The sequence below is a fragment of the Engystomops pustulosus genome, chromosome 3 (assembly GCF_040894005.1).
Source record: "Engystomops pustulosus chromosome 3, aEngPut4.maternal, whole genome shotgun sequence".
Classification (NCBI taxonomy): Eukaryota; Metazoa; Chordata; class Amphibia; order Anura; family Leptodactylidae; genus Engystomops; species Engystomops pustulosus.
In genome coordinates, this window is record NC_092413.1 from 25,511,418 (window position 1) to 25,524,790 (window position 13,373).

Consider the following 13,373-nt stretch of genomic DNA (forward strand, 5'->3'; position numbering starts at 1 on the left):
TTGAGACCCCAGAGTTGCTGACGCCTCACACCATACCTTCCAAAACCCCTCAGATGCCATGGTTGCTATTGACAATTACATCTTTGGGATTAAATGCTAAGGATCTGAGCTGTCTATCTGAAAACCTTACATCATAGTCCTGTGCTGTATTCAGATACATGTGTAGTAAAATGTATTAGGATTAAGCTATTAGTGACAATGGGGGTCATTTACTAAGGGCCCGATTCGCGTTTATCCCGACGTGTTACCCGAATATTTCCGATTTGCGCCGATTTTCCCTGAATTGCCCCGGGTTTTTGGTGCAAGCGATCGGATTGTGGCGCATCGGCGCCGGCATGCACGCAACAGAAATCGGGGGGGCATGGCCGAACGATAACCTGACAGATTCAGAAAAACCGACGCATTAAAAAAAAAAGTGTCGCGGGACACGTGCTTACCTTCACCAGGTATAGGATGGTGCATTCCGGCGGACCTCGGGGAACTTCAGTGCAGCAGCGACACCTGGTGGACATCGGAGGAACTGCCTTTGTGAATCGTCGGAAGACCCGAATCCACCCGCACAGAACGCGTCGCTGGATCGTGAATGGACCGGGTAAGTAAATCTGCCCCAATGAATAGAAATATGTGTTTGGTTACTGGCGGCTTAAAGGGATCTTGTCAATTGCAAAACGCATCCAAAACCAAGAGTAGCATTAAGTAGAGCCCTTTCATAGGAGCAGATGCATACCTTTGTGTTCACAAACCAAAGAACCAATAAAGAAAAAATCATCTCTTTTGGATATGCAAATGAGCAAGCAAGTGCAACAGTGGCGGAGCCTAATCGGCACTGAAACTGTTCTTTGTTTGAGCCATAAATTCATTTTTATCATTTGTTTGTGTCACAGACACAAAAACAGCAAATCAAGCCCTCCCCTTGTGCACTTGCAGGCTGATTTGCATATAAAGATGTTTATTGCTTTATTGGTGTGCAGCCAAAAAGGGCATTTTCAATTCCAATGTAAGGCCTATCGTTATTAGTCTGGGAAGGATTAAGGACCTGACAGACTCCCTTTAATTAACTCTAAAAAGTGCATAATATCCAACAAAGAAAATCTTAAAATAGAACTAGAACAAACCTGTATAAAACATGAACGGCGCCTATTACAATAAAGAGCCTTAATAACTCTGGAGGATCACAAAGGAGAGCGCCATCACATGACCGAAGCGGCGTCAGGGTAGGACAGGTTTTTAAGTTGGAATTGTTTACCTCCATTTATTTTCACTATTATTTCTTTCGTTTTTGCCTTTTATTTACGCTTTTTGTTGCTTCGATTTTGTCAGGGTCATTAATTCAGAGTTTTTCCACAATGTGTTCTAATTACAGTACAGCGCAGACAGCGCGCCGGCGTGTGCCGAGGAATCCTGCTGATCCGCTTTGTGGAGAATGTTTTGATATTTGTGGCTCATGTTTAATTCTTTTATGCAAAAATGTGAATGAGATATGCAAAGGAGTGTACTTCTCCAGTTCCAAGTGTCTGGAGGATAGCCGAAAATTCTTCTGCATTGGGCTGATCATCCATGAGGAGAATGGCTGCGACTTGAAGATCTCTATAAGGAGACAAAACCTCTTCCCTCTCTAACTGTCTATCTATCTGCAGAATGTTTCTATCTAATAATAATTCTTTACAGGGGCGTAACTAGGAGAGGCAGGGCCCCATAGCAGACTTCTGAATGGGGTCCCCCTTCCCACTTTAAAATATACAAATTATACTCATATATACACATTATATACATATTATGCTGTACAATGTGCAGCATAATATGTATATAATGATACACATCCTCCATTTTTTACTGTCACGTCGGATGACGGGGCCCCCTTAAACTGCGGGCCCCATAGCAGCTGATATGGCTGCTACCCCTGTAGTTACGCCCCTGATTCTTTATTTATATAGAGCACACAGATTACGAAATGCTGCTGCACAGAATTTGCCAAATCAGTCCCTGTCCCCAATGGGGCTCAAAATCTATTCAACCTACCAGTATGTTTTAGAGTGTAGGAGGAAACCGGAGGAAACCCACGCAAACACAGAGAGAACATACAAACTCTTTGCAGATATTGACCTGGATGGGACTTGAACCCAGGACCCTAGCGCTATAAGGCTGTAGTGCTCACCACTGAGCCACCATGTCTATTTATCTTATGGCCACATTTATCACGGCTTGTATGCATGAAAACAGTTGTGAAAGTCGTGTTTTCGGCTCAGTTCTTGGCGCAGAGCCAGGATTCGCGACCTCTCCACCGGTTGGGCAGGTAGTGGGCAGTGCCAGGCAGTGCAGTGGGCCGCCGCAGGGCATAAACTGTTGACACACAGGCTATGGTGCAATTCTAAGCCAGATCAGACTTGGTGTAGAAGTGCAACCCTGCTGCCCCTCTCCCATCCCGGAATTCATCAGGAGGCCGGAGGCACCAGCGAATAAAAAACGCGCCTCTATCTATCTATTTATACAATGGGCCACATTTATTACCGCTTATATGCCTGAAAACAGAGTCAGGCACTGCAACTTCTCCACCCTCTACACCCGTTGGGCAGGGAGGGTGTGGTCCCAGGCCAGCAAGAAACGTTGCAAAGGTTTCGGTTATGGTGCATAACATAGCACTGGAATAAATCTACCAGTTTTTTAAAAAAATTCTGGAGTGCTGCCTAATTTATCAAGTATTTATCGATCTATCTATTGTAAGTTCACAATAAAGGGCAGTGCTCCAATAATACGGTGAAAAATTGGTGAAATTTATTTCATGTCTGGATGTAACATTACAGTGATTGTAACGTTGGATCTGGCCAAGAAATAACAAGTTTTCACTTTATTATTGGTGCACTGCCTCTTCTTTGGACTTAGGTTCTGACAAGACCAGGAACCATATGGCTTATCCCCTCCCTTATTTGGGTTCATGCCTTGCCACACTGGACTTTACTTATCTACTTGTGAATAAGGTCCAAGGTGAGACAGAACTGTCTGTTTGGGGTATGGAATATGTAAATAAGTTTTCCTGGATGGGAAAAGTAAAACTAAGCCTCCATATCTTACCCTATAGATCAATGGCCGACTTTCAAGAAACCATATGGCATGACTTGGGTCAATAGCTAAACCCATAGGTTGCCCAACAGTTTGAATGAAAATACATGAATTTTCAATGGAATAGTATAAAGTTAAATAACATAATTCTGTATTATTACAGACACCACTAGGGGGAGCTTGCTACATATTGCTTAAAGGAGCTGTTCACATTTTTTTGTTTTTTATCCTAGGGTCAAGGTGGTGTAAAAATAAGAAAGAATTTATTCTTATCTTAGTCCTTACCTGCAGTCCAGTGTACCTCCTCCCATTTGGGGGTCAGAGGTGAAGCTGCTGATGTGATATAATAACTGAGCCTTTATATTTTAATGAAAACTAATGGTGACGGGAGGTTCCATGCTGGAGGAAAGGTAAGGGCCAAGGGAAGTATATGTTTGTTCTCACTTTAAATGGGTTAGGCTAAGTTGACATAATGGGGGTAATTTACTAAGGGCTTGAATCACGTTTTTACGTCGGGTTACCCGAATCATACTGTTTTGCGGCGATTTTCTCTGAATTGCCCTGAGTTTTTGGCGCAGACGATCGGATTGTGTGGCATCCGCGGCGGCATGCACGCGACGGAAATCGGGGTGGGGGGGGGGGGTTTGGCTGTCGGAAAACCCGTCGGATTCGGAGAAACCGCCGTATTTTTTTTTTAAAATGTGTCGCTTGACATGCGCTTACCTGCACCCGGCCTGGCTGGGTGAACTTAAGTGAACTCCGACGGAATTCAGCGCAGCAGCAACACTTGGTGGACATCAGGGGAACTACGTTAGTGAATCGCCGGAAGACCCGAATCCTCCACAGAGAACGCGCCGCTGGATCGCGAATGGACCGGGTAAGTAAATCTGCCCCAATGTTTATGTTTGGTATCTAACTATCTATGTACATGTGAGAACTCTAAGTGAAGAAAAAGTTTTATTCCACCACCTTATTCTCATGTCAATCGGTAAGTCCTGGCCGGCTATATGAAGCTTGCATCTGACTTTTCTATACATGTGCTGCTCAAACCAACTACTAATTTCTATCTATCTATCTATCTATCTATCTATCTATCTATCTCATATCTATCCATCTATCTATCTATCTATCTATCTATCTATCTATCTCATATCTATCCATCTATCTCATATCTATCTATCTATCTATCTATCTATCTATCTATCTCATATCTATCTATCTCATATCTATCTATCTCATATCTATCTATCTATCTATCTATCTATCTCATATCTATCTATCTCATATCTATCTATCTATCTATCTATCTATCTATCTATCTATCTATCTATCTAAGTATTGGAAAGTCCAGAGCAGCACAGCAATTAGGTCGGGTGCAAAGTTCTTGGCACTCTGGCTGGAGCGTCCTAAGTATATAGTTCCACAAATAGGCAGCACTCCTGATTTAGTGTTCAAAAGCGGTGGGGTATCTTTATTCCATGTGCAACGTTTCAGCTCACACAGAGCCTTTATCAAGCATTATCAATGCTTGATAAAGGCTCTGTGTGAGCTGAAACGTTGCACATGGAATAAAGATACCCCACCGCTTTTGAACACTAAATCAGGAGTGCTGCCTATTTGTGGAACTATCTATCTATCTATCTATCTATTTCATATCTATCTATCTTCTATCTATCTATCTATCTATCTATCTATCTATCTATCTATCTATCTATCTATTTATTTCATATCTATCTCCTATCTATCTCCTATCTATCTATCTATCTATCTATCTATCTATCTATCTATCTATCTATCTATTTCATATCTATCTATCTATCTATCTTTCTATATCCTATCTATCTATCTATCTCCTATCTATCTATCTATCTATCTATCTATCTATTTCATATCTATCTATCTATCTATCTATCTATCTATCTATCTATCTATTTCATATCTATCTATCTATCTATCTTTCTATATCCTATCTATCTATCTATCTCCTATCTATCTATCTATCTATCTATCTATCTATCTATCTATCTATTTCATATCTATCTATCTATCTATCTATCTATCTATCTATCTATCTATCTATCTATCTATCCATCCATCCCATATCTATGCATCTCGTATCTATCAATGTATCTATCCCCTTTATATTTAAATTGATTTCTTGTCCTTCCAAGCTGATTTTATATTTTTTCCTGGATTAAAACCCCTTTAAGATTCCCTCTATATGTAACATTCCCCCTTCCGTACAGGAGATAAGTTCTTTCATATTATCCGTCTTTACATGATTGCTTCTGAGCACGTGCAGTCATTTCAACCTCAAAAATAGCTGCAATTTTCCCTGTGCAAAAAAAAAAAAAAAAAAAGCAGATAATAATAACATATTTATTTTTAACCAAACTGCCTTATGATGGCACGCTAGTAAGAAATGGTGGAAAAATTGTAACCTTAGAAGTTGCTGCATATTTTAAGAAAACAGCTAGAGGTATCCCAATTTTCTATAGAATATTACAGCTCTAACGCATTGAGGAGTACATTTCCATTGAGATTGGATTTTTCCAGTAAATTGCCGCACTTTCCATTACCGTCTATTACAAGAGACCGTTTTATATCTATCCAGCAGTTTAATTTTTTTTCTTCCTGTGGAAATATATTAAAAAACAGAGCAAACAATATCCGATATTTGTAATGTAAAAAGTACACAAATAACTTCATTTCGGTGGAGTCCTGGGTGCTGGATCCCTACAAATCAGGTTTTTTTTTATGTCTGTTCGGGGCATGAAATATGCAAGTAAGTTTTCCTAGATGGGAAAAGTAAAACTATGGGGCACCTTTACTTACCTGATTCTGCGGAGTTCACCGAAAGTGCATTGTCCAAGGATCATGCACTGTGCCGCGATTCACTAAGATCGTGCACCCGATATATTGCATGTGTCACTTCCCCGCTGAGATCAGCCGGAGTTCACCTTCTTCTTCCTGGTGGATATAAGTGATTGATCTTGTGACACAATTTGAATATTAAATCCTGTGCTCAGTCCGAATCAGTCGGAACGTCCAACGGCCGGGTCCCAGATTTCTGTCGCATGGAAGCAGCGCAGCTGTGCCACAATCCGATTGCGTGCGACACAATCCCAGTGCAGACACCTGTAAAATACCTGTCAAATCCCCAAAATGCCGAACAGTCCGATGAAAGTGCCATCAGCGACCCTTAGTAAATAAGCCCCTACGCCTTTATATCTTACCTTAGGCAGCTATAGATCAATGGCTGACTCTTAAGAAGCCTTATCGCACAACATGGGAAAATACCAGTAGATTTTTCAACTGTTTGATTGAAATTACTTTATTTTTCAATGGAATAGTGTAAAGTTAAATAACACAATTGTGTATGACAGCGGCCACCACAAGGGGGAGCTTACTACATAATGTTTAAAGGGGCTGTCCAGGCTCACATTTTTTTTTTATCAGGGGGTCAAGGTGGTGAAAAATTAAGAAAGGAAAGAAAATTCTGGTCATATTTTATGCCATAAAACTGAGCTAGAAAAGGTGGATAATTGATTTATGTAGTATAGTATTCAGCTACGCCAGATTTATTATTTGGGATCAGACCCTTAGATCTGGGCCAGTCTAACTCTTAATTTATCTCCCCAATCATTGATGACGAGGGATTACTGGACCCAAACTGTGTGCTGAACATTGCAGCTTTGGCTCCTTGAACCCGGGTTTGGCATTCTGCCTCACCCCCGCTGGTAACACCTTCAATCAGTGACGACACCGATCCCCGGTGTTAACTGTTTATATGCTGTGTTCATTCATCACTATTGATAATATAAAATTTTTACCAATTAATCCCGTGGTCTAATGCCCCGCTAGGAGGGGCATTACAAGGCCCCATATCCACCTGGCCATGGTGAAATGATAAATACTATTACATATGACAAGTAATCCAGACTAGTAGTGGATCACAATATAGGGTGTTTGGGCGGTAGCCCAGGACTCCAGCCTTGTACAGGGCCCATGGCCACCCAAACCATCCACCAAATTTTATATTGAGAAGGACCTTAAATAGAGATGAGCGAGTATACTCGTCCGAGCTTGATGCTCGTTCGAGTATTAAGGTACTCGAGACGGCTCGTTGCTCGGACGAGTATTTCCCCTGCTCGAGATCGAGCATTTAATTAAAAAAAACACAGTGAAGAACAATGAAGAATAGAATAAAAACAGTGAACACAGTGAACACAGGATCATTTAAGTGAAAAACACAGTGAAGAACACAGTGAAGAATAGATTACAGATGTTCGGCACATCTGTTTACTTGTCGGAAGATACGCGCGGAACGGTGCGAACAAAATAGTATGTGAAGAACAATATATATGTGTGAAGAACACGGTGAGCAGCACAGAGACATGGGGCAGCGGCAGCACGGAGACATCGAGGGGCACGGGGAGACATCGAGGGGCACGGAGACATCGAGGGGCACGGAGACATCGAGGGGCACGGAGACATCGAGGGGCACGGGGAGACATCGAGGGGCACGGGGAGACATCGAGGGGCACGGAGACATCGAGGGGCACGGAGACATCGAGGGGCACGGAGACATCGAGGGGCACGGAGACATCGAGGGGCACGGGGAGACATCGAGGGGCACGGGGAGACATCGAGGGGCACGGGGAGACATCGAGGGGCACGGGGAGACATCGAGGGGCACGGAGACATCGAGGGGCACGGAGACATCGAGGGGCACGGAGACATCGAGGGGCACGGAGACATCGAGGGGCACGGAGACATCGAGGGGCACGGGGAGACATCGAGGGGCACGGAGACATCGAGGGGCACGGGGAGACATCGAGGGGCACGGGGAGACATCGAGGGGCACGGAGACATCGAGGGGCACGGAGACATCGAGGGGCACGGAGACATCGAGGGGCACGGAGACATCGAGGGGCACGGGGAGACATCGAGGGGCACGGGGAGACATCGAGGGGCACGGAGACATCGAGGGGCACGGAGACATCGAGGGGCACGGAGACATCGAGGGGCACGGAGACATCGAGGGGCACGGAGACATCGAGGGGCACGGAGACATCGGGGAGACTTCAGTGGAAGAAGAGCAGCGGATCCCGGGACAGCGTATCTCCCGACAAGTAAGCAGATGTGCAGAACATCTGCAATCTATTCTTCACTGTGTTTTTCACTTAAATGATCCTGTGTTCACTGTTTTTATTCTATTCTTCACTGTTCTTCACATCTGTTAACTTGTCGGGAGATAATATACGCGCGGAACAGTGAAGAATAGATTGCAGATGTTTGCATACATCTGCTAACTTATCAGAAGACATTCTTTTTCAATTAATTAACACATTTTATTCCCGAACCATGGTCCCTTTGAAAAATGCTCGAGTCTCCCATTGACTTCAATGGGGCTCGTTATTCGAGACGAGCACTCGAGCATCTGGAAAAGTTCGTCTCGAATAACGAGCACTCGAGCATTTTAGTGCTCGCTCATCTCTAACCTTAAACTATGAAATCCTTGCACATCTGTTCCTGCTCTCAATACACATGTATAGAAGAACCATTCTGGACCTTTAAAGAGGATCTGTCACCCCGTATAAACCCCCTAGTAGCTGCTTTCTAAAGGAAGCAGCTCCCTAACCCTTTTCCAGGTGTAGCAGTGTTAAACTGATAGCTTTATCGGAACCTTCCAATAAAGCTAGCAAACACTGCGCTACATAGAGCTGCCAACAGCGGACCCAGCTTACAGCAGTCCGGTGTATTCATGAGGGGGTGGTCCGAAGTGCCCCTCACACACTGTAGGCCGGTGGTGACTTCCCGGCTTCAACCGCCAGTCACCGCCCCCTCTGACTGCCCCCCTCATGAATACGGTGGACTGCTGTAAGCTTGGTCCGGCGTTGACAGCGCTATGTAGTGAAGTGATTGCTGTTATTTCTGGTGTAGGGCTAAGGTAAGCAGCTCTTAGAGGGATTATACAGGGCTAAAGGTCCTCTTAAGGTCCTGAAGCCATAAATTGAAAGCAGGCAGAAGGGACTTGTCCTCCATTCCCCAAGAAGCTGATTCTAGTACCGGATGTAGGAAGTGATTCCAGACTTGTAGGGGCCATAATATTCATACAGCCCAGGGCTCGTGGTGGTCTTAATCCGCCCCTGTCTGGGCCTGAGATGTTCCCGCTACATCTCCAGCTCTTATCTTCTCCCTCTCATCACGCGGAGCTGATTTTCATTGTTTGAGCTTTTATCTTCTGTCTCATGTACCTGTCTACTCCAGCAGTATCACTAATTATTTACTACGGTGCCTCAAACTTTTCAGCTCTTGCTAAGAAACTGATCTAAATATATTTTCTGTGCTGATGAATATTTTAGGTGGCTCCTTCCTCCCGTCACATGACGCATCTAAAGTAGAGTTGTCACATGTAAATTAGGTCAGCACTTCTGGTAATGATGCTCTATTTTAGAGCATCCGGTAGCCGCTTTCCACGGGCGTTGAGGAGCTATGGCGTGCAAAGGGACGTACAACGCCTCACACTAGATCTACCTGTATTAGGTAGACAGCAGGAGAGGTACAGCTTCTAGATTGTATCCGTGGAATTACAACGTTGTCGTGGGTGTTATAGAGTGCAGCTGCCAGGTTCTATTCCTCAGGATAACATGGAAAAAGTACAAAACAGGGAAATAAATCAGATGTGTCTCATCTTTGTTGTCGCTGTCTCTACGGTTGCTTCGATATTCACTCGTCGTTGAGGCCAGCTACAGAGTGGAGTTGTCATAGACTGGACTTTAGGGAACTATGGGGGTCATTTATCTTTATTTTTATTATGCTTTTTCTGTCTTTTTTCAGACACTTTTTGGCGCATTGCAATTTTTTTCATCTTTTTTGAAATGTCCGCCAGACATTTGTTTATCGTCAGTAAGACACATTTATCTTCTATTCCAGATGTCGCAAATGACATTTATCATTTCTAATTGTCTAAAATTTGTGACATTTTTTGGCGCAAAAAAAAAAACTCCAGGTGAAACCATGCTTAAGGAAAACTTAAGAAAATGGAAAGAAATGACTTGAGACATTTGTGTGACATTTTTGCAACAAATGTCTCAAAAAGATGAATAGTAAATTGATTGAGGGATTATAAGAAAATATTATACAGAATTTTTATCTTATGGGTGAGGGATGCAGTTATGAACTAAAATAGACACAATGGGGGTCATTTACTAAGGGTCCGATTCGCTTTTTCCCGACGTGTTACCCGAATATTTCCGATTTGCGCCGATTTTCCCTGTATTGCCCCGGGATTTTGGCGCACGCGATCGGATTGTGGCGCATTGGCGCTGGCATGCACGTGACGGAAATCGGGGGGCGCATTTAAAAAACAAAAAGTTTTGCACTTTTTGCACTTACCTTGCACTTGCACTTACCTTCATCAGGAATAGGCCGGTGTACTTGAGTGCATTTCAGCAGACTTCAGCGCAGCAGCACCACCTGGTGTACGTCGGAGGAACTACCTTAGTGAATCCCGGCCGGACCCGAATCCACCGCAGAGAACGCGCCGCTGGATCGTGAATGGACCGGGTAAGTAAACCTGCCCCATTGGGGCTCATTTACTAAGGGGCGCATTTTCGTCAGGTTTCCTGGCGATTTCCATTTGGCACCGCATCGCACGCTATCGTATTTTGGTTCGCACACGCGACACAAATCCGGAGTCGGGCCGTCGGACAACCTGACGGATTCGGACTACGATCGGGATTTAATATTTAGAATTGTGTCGCAAGACACACACTTACAAGCACCGGGAAGAAGAAGGTGAACGCCGGCGAATCTTGGTGGGGAAGCGACGGATGCAGGAACTCGGGCGCACGAGAATCGTGAATCGCGCCGGACTTCATCTTCGTCGGACCGTCCGAATCAGGGATCACAACAGGACCAGGTAAGTAAATTTGCCCCATTAGGAGAAGCTAAAGGTCAGGTCAGCTAAAGGTCAGCTTTATTTAGAGCTACATAATTAATAGGGATATTAATTTTTCTAGGGATATTCCAGTACTTGCATGGCTGTTTTTGAAATTGCTTTTATTTTTCATTTAAAATTTTCTCATCCTTTTTTTATTTTTCAATTGGAATCATTCATCCTACCAAGAAAAGAAAATATATATTTTTTTCTTTTTTAGACTGATAAAACATTGGAAATTTTTCTAATTAGAGCATAGTAAGACGCAAAAGCTGCCAAGTGTCCCTGGAAACGGATGGAACCCGCCGGTAACTATGGTACTGAGTTCTAGACTGAACTGAGGTTAATAGTTGCCAGTAACTATGTTATTATCCAGTGCCGGGGAATAATGCAACAATTAATACAAAGCAATTAACCATCATTTCCACCCAATTAGCTGTAAATACTAAGAAGAAATATAACAGGACATAATGTGTACACCAGGAATCCTAAAACTGCTACTAATTACTAGACCCACTAATACAAACAGACATTCAATGGCATCTAATGAGCGGAGCTGCTCGCTGTAATGTGTTACCATCATGTACATACATGAGATTTGTCCGCCTGTTATAACATGGATTCATTAATGTAAACAATGTATGTCATTAACGAACACAAAGCAGAACCTTGGCCAATTGTTTCTGACAAGTTATATAAAAGTGGGAAGATAATGGTTTATAAGAGCCTTCTAAAGCAGTGGTCCCCAATCTTTTTGTATTCGGGGACCGGCTGCACTCAAAAAGTTTTTTCCAGGGACCAGAACCATGGTCTCTAACCCCAACCCATGTAATGTGTCATTTCCTGCAGCCCCCAAACTAAAATGCCCCATTTTCTGTAGCCCCCCCCCCTTTATAGTGCTCTTAACCCCCTCCTGTTACTGTAGACTCCTTTATAGTGCCCCTTTTTTTGTAGGCCCCTCCCTTTACTGTTTCACCCTTTATAGTTCCACCTTTTATTTAACCCCCTCCTGAAAGTGCTCCTTTTCCTGTAGCACCCTTTTTAGACGACATATACTCGAGTATATATATATTAATAATATGTCCAAAGCAGAGGCCCCTCAAAAACACATAGCCCCCAATAGCAATTTCCTCTGCAAAGCCCCCAACAATAAAAGCAGGAATAGAAGGTTCGGAAGAGGCAACCATGGAATTATTCCTTCTGACAAGACAGACAACCCCTGACTTTGCCAGGAAAAGTAATGCTCTACTTCAGTGGGGCTTTGAATGTTTCCGATTTGCGTTGATTTTCCCTGAATTGCCCCGGGATTTTGGCACACGCGATCAGATTGTGGCGCATCGGCGCTGGCATGCACGCGACGGAAATGGGGGGGCGCGGATTCGGAAAAACCACCGCATTTTTTAAAAAAAATGTGTCGCGAAAATTGCACTTACCTTCACTCAGCCTGGCTCGGTGTATTCCAGTGCGTTCCGATGCTCTTCAGCGCAGCAACGCCACCTGGTGGACGTCAGAGGAACTACCTTAATTAGAGATGAGCGAGTATACTCGTCCGAGCTTGATGCTCGTTCGAGTATTAAGGTACTCGAAACGGCTCGTTGCTCGGACGAGTATTTCCCCTGCTCGAGATCGAGCATTTAATTAAAAAAACACAGTGAAGAACAATGAAGAATAGAATAAAAACAGTGAACACAGTGAACACAGGATCATTTAAGTGAAAAACACAGTAAAGAACACAGTGAAGAATAGATTACAGATGTTCGGCACATCTGCTTACTTGTCGGAAGATACGCGCGGAACGGTGCGAACAAAATAGCATGTGAAGAACAATATATATGTGTGAAGAACACATTGAAGAACACGGTGAGCAGGACAGAGACACCGGGGAGCAGCACAGAGACATCGGGCAGTGGCACTGAGACATCGGGCAGCGACACGGAGCGGCACGGAGACATAGGGGCACGGAGACATAGGGGCACGGAGATATAGGGGCACAGAGACATCGGGGCACGGAGACATCGGGGCACGGATACATCGGGGCACGGAGACATAGGGGCACGGAGACATAGGGGCACGGAGACATAGGGGCACGGAGACATCGGGGCACGGAGACATAGGGGCACGGAGACATCGGGGCACGGAGACATCGGGGCACGGAGACATAGGGGCACGGAGACATAGGGGCACGGAGACATAGGGGCACGGAGACATCGGGGCACGGAGACATCGGGGCACGGAGACATCGGGGCACAGAGACATCGGGGCACGGAGACATCGGGGCACGGAGACATAGGGGCACGGAGACATCGGGGCACGGAGACATCGGGGCACGGAGACATCGGGGCACGGAGACATAGGGGCACGGAGACATAGG